Below are 7,794 nucleotides of genomic sequence, written 5' to 3' on the forward strand. Positions count from 1 at the left end.
TACAATTAAACGAAATTTTGTTCCATAGGGTTGTACCGATTGTCCAAAGAACCGTAGGAGCAAATACTCTTTTCTATTTCCAAGGACAACTCTTCTTCACAGACAATTACGAACATCAATTATGTGCCTATATTGATTTGCGTGAAAAATTATATTGCACTTATATAGGTATCTGAATTATTTTTAAATGTGTATTCCTTATTTGAATTATCTTCGACCATGAGGATTTTTAGGGTTTCGTAGCCCCTGATAGACACCGTTATAGTTTCGGGAAAGTGTCTGCCCGTCGATTGTACTTTTCTTAAAGAAGGGGAAGTAAAAGAAACTCCTACATCCAAACTTAAAGTTTTTAATCACTATTTTTATTAGATCTTTTATTAAAATTATTAACTCAAACAATGATTTATTAACCATGAAATTAAAATTTTCACCAGAGATTATTTTTCTATTCCTGATGTTTGTACTAATTTTAGTTTACTTATTTATAAAAATTCCCTTCCCGAATTTACACTAAGAGCGCGCTAGATTAGCCAACCACGAAGGATGACTTCCCAGTGAACACAAAATTCGGCGACGTCTTTACGACATCGCTAGGAAATCGTTACGACAACTTTACGACATCCTATGTCCATGTCGTTAAGGTGTCTTTACGATATCGTAAATAAGTCATATGATTTGAGGATGTCTTTACGATATCGCAAAGACACCGAAACGACATGAACATATGATGTCGTAAAGTTGTCGTAAATATGTCGTAACGATGTCGTAAAGACGTCGCCAAATTTTGTGCTTTCTATAACATGTGCGCCACGTTACCTACTGCTCCCCTAATCGTAGGTTCACCTGTACATTATTTTTCAGCAAAATTGTTGAAAATTTATAACGAAAGGATCGATTAAAAAAATTAAATGATTAAAATTTTATTAGAAGGAATATTTTTATGAAGAAGGGAATTTGGAAAGTAAGGACAATTGAAAATTCAAGTGTGAGGAGGAAGGGTGGGAAAATTTAAGGGAAATAGGGGAGGGATGTATTAGAGAAGAGGTTTGAATGGCTTATTTACGTCTAATAGGGCTACGATTCCCTTTTTTTTAGACCTAAGGCACTTTTATTTGGACTAATTTTTAATAATAATTTTTTTTCACAGGCCCCGGTTCCCTATCTTTTGCTGCGAATGTTAAAAACAATCTCAAACATTTTGTGTTAGGTTATAATAATCAACTTGTCTTATTTGAATGGAATAGTTACGCACATAAGCACAGTCAAGTTCTGCACACATTTCATGAAATCCACTTACTGCCAGGCCATACACTTAGTCTTGGAATGGCTGACCAATTTGAAGGACTATGTTTTTGTAAGAAAAATCGACTGAATATTAGTTCGAACTTTAGTGTTAATACAAACGGAAAGCAACTCTGAAAAATACGTTCCAGAGGGCAAAATTATGAAGCAATCAATAAAAAATTAAATAGTTCAATTTGTATTTAAGAAAACCAATTTTCAATAAGAACAAAACAAATTTTCATAAATATGATTAGTAAATTTGCAATATAATTTTTTGGATAAAAAGACAAATTTTGTATTATAAAGATTGATTTTTTTACCAAAACAGACAAATTTGTAACGAAATACATTAATTGTTTCCAAAAAAATGAATTTTATTCTAATTGAAAATAAATTCATAATCAAAAATGTTATTGTGAAACTTTCAGTCCAGAAAAAAAATTTCCACTGAAAAGTAAATTTGCAACTTACTGGGATCATTACCGAAATTACTTCAAACTCATTTGATTTTGTCGGATTACATTTTCGGTAAACTGTTTGGTCCAGCGGATTGCAAGAGTTGTTTTCCATCAATTAATTATGACATTAAAAATTTTATATTATATTCTAGCGACGATTAAAAAGGGTAATCCCGATACAGGAAAAGTGTATACTTTTCATCCACATTTGCCTGAGCCACACGTAATAGAACAGCAATTTTTGGGAAACATTTTGACCAATGGAATCGTGTGGCACCCTTCCGATAATAGCAAAGTCTATTCCATCGATAATCTGAATAACAGAATCCTCGCGTACGTTTTTAGTGTGGCACGTAGACGTATTCTGGGTAAGTTTTTATCAAAAAAGTTCCATTTCAGATAAAAATGGTCGATTATAAATCAGAGCATATATACTTATAAAAATTCCATGTCCTACCCAGTCGGCACAAAATATGGCGACGTCTTTACGACATTGTTACGACATCCTATGTCCATGTCGTTTCGGTGTCTTTGCGATATCGTAAAGACATCGTCAAATCATACGACTTATTTACGATATTGTGAAGAAACTTTAACGACATGGACACAGGATGTGGTGAAGTTGTCGTAACGATGTCATAGCGATGTCGTAAAGACGTCGCCAAATTTTGTGCCCACTGGGCTAAAATGTAAATAATATTTTTTAATGAAATTCCATGTATTAGATAAAATTATAATTCTTTTCCAAAATCCCGGATTAAAAAAAATTCTTAGTTAAAAAATATGAATTTCCGTCCCGAAAAGCATTTTTCATAATTAATGAAATAGAAAATTCGAACTCTAAGGGCAAGCATTTTTCATTTCAATCTAATAAAAAACAAACTAAACATTAGAGAATTAAAATGGAACTCTTCAGAATTTAGAAATTTTTGAATTGGCGTTTTAAAATCTTATTAAAAATTTTTTGTATTCGAATTTTCCATAATTTACACTTAGAAAATAGAAAGTAGAAACACTTTCCATTTAAACAAGTTTAAATAAAATTCAAGAGTTCAAAGATTGAGATTCAATTCTGTAAATATTAATCCATTTTATTATTTGTAATGCTCCAAGTTAAAAAATCAATCAATGAACTTAAAAATTTTCAAAATTTTATTATTTTCACAAATTTTAAGCTGGAAAAATTAAGACTAGGAAATTGTAATTGTTTTAACTTAATACTTGGTAAAATAGAATTTAAATTTTCTACATTTCAATTAGTGAAAAAATCCTTAAAAAGCTTTAAAATTTTATTTCCATATCTTTAAAAATCTAGAAGTTGTTTCAAATTTTTTTTAACTTAAAATTATCTTTCAAGTTTTTTCAGATCTTCTAAATATTCTATTAAGTAATAAATGGTAAAAGATAAATGTTTTTATCAAAAAACTCTGAACTCAAACGCTTTTATTTCTAATTTTGCAACTATTTAAATCTTTAAATTCTTCAAATTAAAAATGTCGGCTTGAAAATAAAAATTTGAAATGCAAAATTTTTAAATTATTTTTTTTACTATTAATGTACATTTTAAAAGAATAAATTGACGAAGTAGATGAAATAATATATAAATATGTCAACACATTATGAAACAGTTAAAATGTAAAGATTGAGAAAAAAACTATTCCATTTGGTGTTCAAATGTTAGTTCTGTTAGTTAAAAGTTCAGGTATTTTCAATAAAATACGTCTTTTTAGATGGAAATTAATCTTATTTGAAAAATTGAACTATTTTGTTGAAAACTCGGTCTTTATTTCATTAAAAAATAATTTTTAAAAATGTTTATTAAATTATTTGACATTTAGTTGGAAACTGATCTTTTTTAGTTGAAAGTTCAATTATTCGGTTAAAAATCAATGTATTTTCGGTAAAACATTAATATTCTTGATTAGAGATTAACTTCTTTTGTTAAAAATTCAACTTTTTCTTTGCAACTCCATTCTTTTTATAAAAATTATTTTTTATTTGTATGTTCCAAACTGAATTATTTTGTTGGAGATTCTTTATTTGACGTATTAAAATAATTTTTTGTAACCAAAAATGGACATGTTCCATTTTCGGTTAAAAATAAATATTTTTTTAGTTGAAAATTCAACTATTTAGTTAAAAATTCTCATATTTTGTAGAACATTAATTTTTATGATTGGAATTTAATATTTTTGTTTAAAAATTCGTTTTTTTTGGTAGGAAACTAATCTTCTTAGTCTATTTGGTTTTGTGTTCGTTTTTGACGATTCATTTTGTTCTCTGAAAGGTTAATCATCTTCGTAAAAATTTCTTTCTGTGACTGACAATTTATTTATCTTGTTAAAAATTTGATTTTTAGATAGACAAAAAATTTTCTCCGTTTAAAATTCATTTTTTGATAACAGGTGCAACTATTTGGTAGAAAATTCAATTTTTGAAGTGAAGATTTATCATTTTCATTGAAAAAAATTTTTTCTGCTTAAAAATTTATACATTTTGTTAAAGATTTGTCTTTTTTGTAAGAAGTTAATCTTTTTAGTTAGAATTGTAATCAATTTGTTACAACTTTATTTTCTTTGTAAACAAAATTGATCGTTTTAGTTCAAATAAATTTACCTTATTTTTATATGAAAATTCGACTTTCTTGATAGAAAATTAATCTTTTTGGTTGAAGATCCAATACTTAGTACAAAATTAATTTTTTGAATTAAAAATTAATTTTCTAAAATGAAAATATAAATATTCCATTTTTTGTTGACAATTTAGTTTTTTCAGTAAAAAATTCATGTATTTTGTTGATAAATCGTGTTTTTTGGTGAAAAAATATAATCCTTGGTTGAAAACTCACCTATTTGGTCAAAACTAATTTTGATTGAAGATTCACCATTTTAATTTAAATTTAAATTTTTGGCTTAAAAACTTATGGGAATCTAATGTGTTTACTAATTTTGTTTTGGTTGAAAATATTAATTCTGCAAACCATAAATTTAACTATTTGATTTTTTTTTAATGCTACCTATTTTAGTAGAAAATCAAGGTATTTTATGGAAAATTCTTATTTTTTGGTCAAATGAGTTTCGTTCTGGATATTTTTTTTCATTTCGAAACACCACTAAACACGGCTTATCGGGATACTGTCATCTAAAACCGAGTTAACTTCCCTGTCACCTCTATGATCGTATATCAGTCATATATAGTTCTATGGATGCATTGAACAAATCAATCTTTTGCACCCTTTATGAGGACTTCTGGTTCCGGACTAATCGCCATGCGTAGTGGCAAGTCTGTGTGAGCCTGTGTGAGTTTGTGCCTTGAATCTACCTAGAGGATCTCTAGTTACACTTGGGTACGAATCGCAAAACCTAAATACTGAGTGACTTAAAACGAACTGAAGCGAATGTTCTGCGACATTTTTGCTACTATGTGAAAATGTCAGAAGCAAACGATTCTATTGACCACCGCCGATACTGTTCGTTTTTTTAAAATACTTTTCTGCGTTGTTGCTAAGACGTTAAGTTCGAACTTATTTTGCCCATTTCAGGAAAAGTATCTTATGCACCACGACGGTAATGTTGTTTTATACTCTAATGCAGATTAACTTTACTCCCTAGACACATAATCTACTCTCGCCTCTGTTTAAAATTAGTTATTTAATTGAAAACTCCCTGTTCCAACTCAAATTATATTTATTAACTACATCTTCTATTATAATTGAGGAGTTCTGGACAAGAAGGCGACAGGCGGTTGAGAACGAGTAAAAGTATTGTCCAGGCTGTGACGTCAGGTATCAAAAGTGAAATTAGACATTTGAAAAAACCAAAAATATAGTTAGATAGCTCTTAAAAAATGAACCTGAGTCTCCATTTACAGTTTTTCTCTCAGGCTGCAAATTTTCCAGTAAATAAATAAAAACTGACTTTTTTAAATTAAAAAAACCATGTTTTTTCACATTCAACTCGCCATAAGTAATTCGTTTATCAACTAATTAACAAATTTCTTTTTGATTTTTATTCGTGACACTCTAGTGGAGGCCATAGTGTTCAAAAAGGGTCAAATGTTAATTTCTAATGTTTTTTTTTAATCCGAATGAAAAACCACGTTTTTAGACTTTCACATTAAAAACGTGAGCGAGGAAATTTGAGCTACAACAAACTTCAAGCGAACGAATTTTCCGCCAATGTATTGGCCAACTTTTTGGAAAGTCTCAATTTGATTTGATTTTTAGTTCCATAATTATGGCGAGTTTAGTGCGAGCTCGTGACGCGACACCACAGGAATTTTCAGGGGACGCCGCCTGAAGCCTGAAACATCATCCTTGCCCATCCTTTCTTTTGTCCACTCGCTCGCACTATTCAGCGTTCCGGCGGCGTACCCTGAAAAATCCTGTGGTGTCGCGTCGCGAGCTCGTAATAAACTCGCTGTAATTACGGAACCAAAAATCAAATCGAATTGAGATTTTCCAAAAAGTTGGCCAATACACTGGCGAAAAATTCGTTCGCTTGAAGTTTGTTGTCGCTCAAACTTCCTCGCTCAGTTTTTTACTGTGAGAGTCTAAAAACGTGGTTTTTCATTCGGATTAAAAAAAAGCATTATAAATTAACTTTTGACCCTTTTTGGACACTGTAGCCTCTGCTAGAGTGTCACGCAAAAATCTTGAGAAGAAATATGTTAATTAGTTGATAAACGAATTACTTACGGCGAGTTGAATGTGAAAAAACATGGTTTTTTCAATTTAAAAAAGTCAGTTTTTATTTATTTACTGAAAAATTTTCAGCCCGAGAGAAAGACTGTAAATGGAGACTCAGGTTTATTTTTTAAGAGCTATCTAACTATATTATTGGTTTTTTCAGATTTTCAGTTCCACTTTTGATACCTGACGTCACAGCCAGGACAATACTCTGACTCGTTCTCGAGCGGCTGTCGCCTTCTTGTCCAGGACTCCTCAATTGAGAAATTATGTGGAATGTCCCAGGCTAGGAAACCCTGTTAGTAAATAAATTGAGTGCGAGTGTAAATTCTGATAATTAAACTTATAATCAAATCACTTTTTTAGATACACCCCCTGAAATTATTTTTGACTTGGACGAATGGAATATAAAACAGAAGCGTCAAAAAAAGCCTCCACTTTACTACGGTCACGCCATGCTGGGTCATATGACAATTGATACCAGAAGTCGACTATGGGTGCCTCTTTATGGAGGTTATCATGTAAGGATTAAATAACTTTGAATTTATTTCCAAAAATGAAAATTTGACTAAAAATAACATTTTTATGTTTTCCTTAGGTCCTTCAAATTGATACACGTGAAGGAAATGTAATTAAAACTATTCGCATGCCTGCAGCCAAAGTCGGCGCATGCGTTTTCGGTGGCGAGAAATTAAAAACTTTATTTGTATCTACAGTAACATTTTTCGCTCATGAAAAACATCCAAAAGAGGATAAGGGTGGTACTATTTACAAAGTCACTAATCTAGGTGATAAGGTGAGGGGACAAGAGGCAAAGCCATTCAACTTGCCTGATATATTTCGTAATTAAAAAACTATGTATTTTCTTATTTGAAAGGCAAGAATAAAGACTTTCTCAATATTTCCATTAAAAGTTTCGATCATTTCTTTCTTCATTTACCAAACTTCTGTAAGTAAAAAACTGTTCCTGCTTGGCGGGCGTATTCTGGTCGCGCGATGAGCGCGCGGCTCGTTTCGCTTGCAAGTTCGAGCGCGCCTAGGGTGCGCGACGGTTGAATCTCGCACTTCGCGCTCGATGATGGGTTACCTCGCGTTTCACGCTCGGATATTTATTCTTTGGATTTGAAATAATACTTGAATAAAATCTTATCAAAAAGATCTCTTTTAGATGGCAGTATTTTGATGCGTCTTCATGTTCCGAATTGTTTACTTAATTAAGTATGGTCAAGGATTAAATTTCTTAAAGCTCTGTAGGCTTTGAGATACATATTATCTTTTGTGAAATCAAAATTTGAATTTTCGATTTTCCAAGAAAATCAAAAAATTCGTCATAATAATCCTGCAGGGCTTTCAAAAAGAAATATC

Source organism: Belonocnema kinseyi, chromosome 7, assembly GCF_010883055.1.
Source record: "Belonocnema kinseyi isolate 2016_QV_RU_SX_M_011 chromosome 7, B_treatae_v1, whole genome shotgun sequence".
Classification (NCBI taxonomy): Eukaryota; Metazoa; Arthropoda; class Insecta; order Hymenoptera; family Cynipidae; genus Belonocnema; species Belonocnema kinseyi.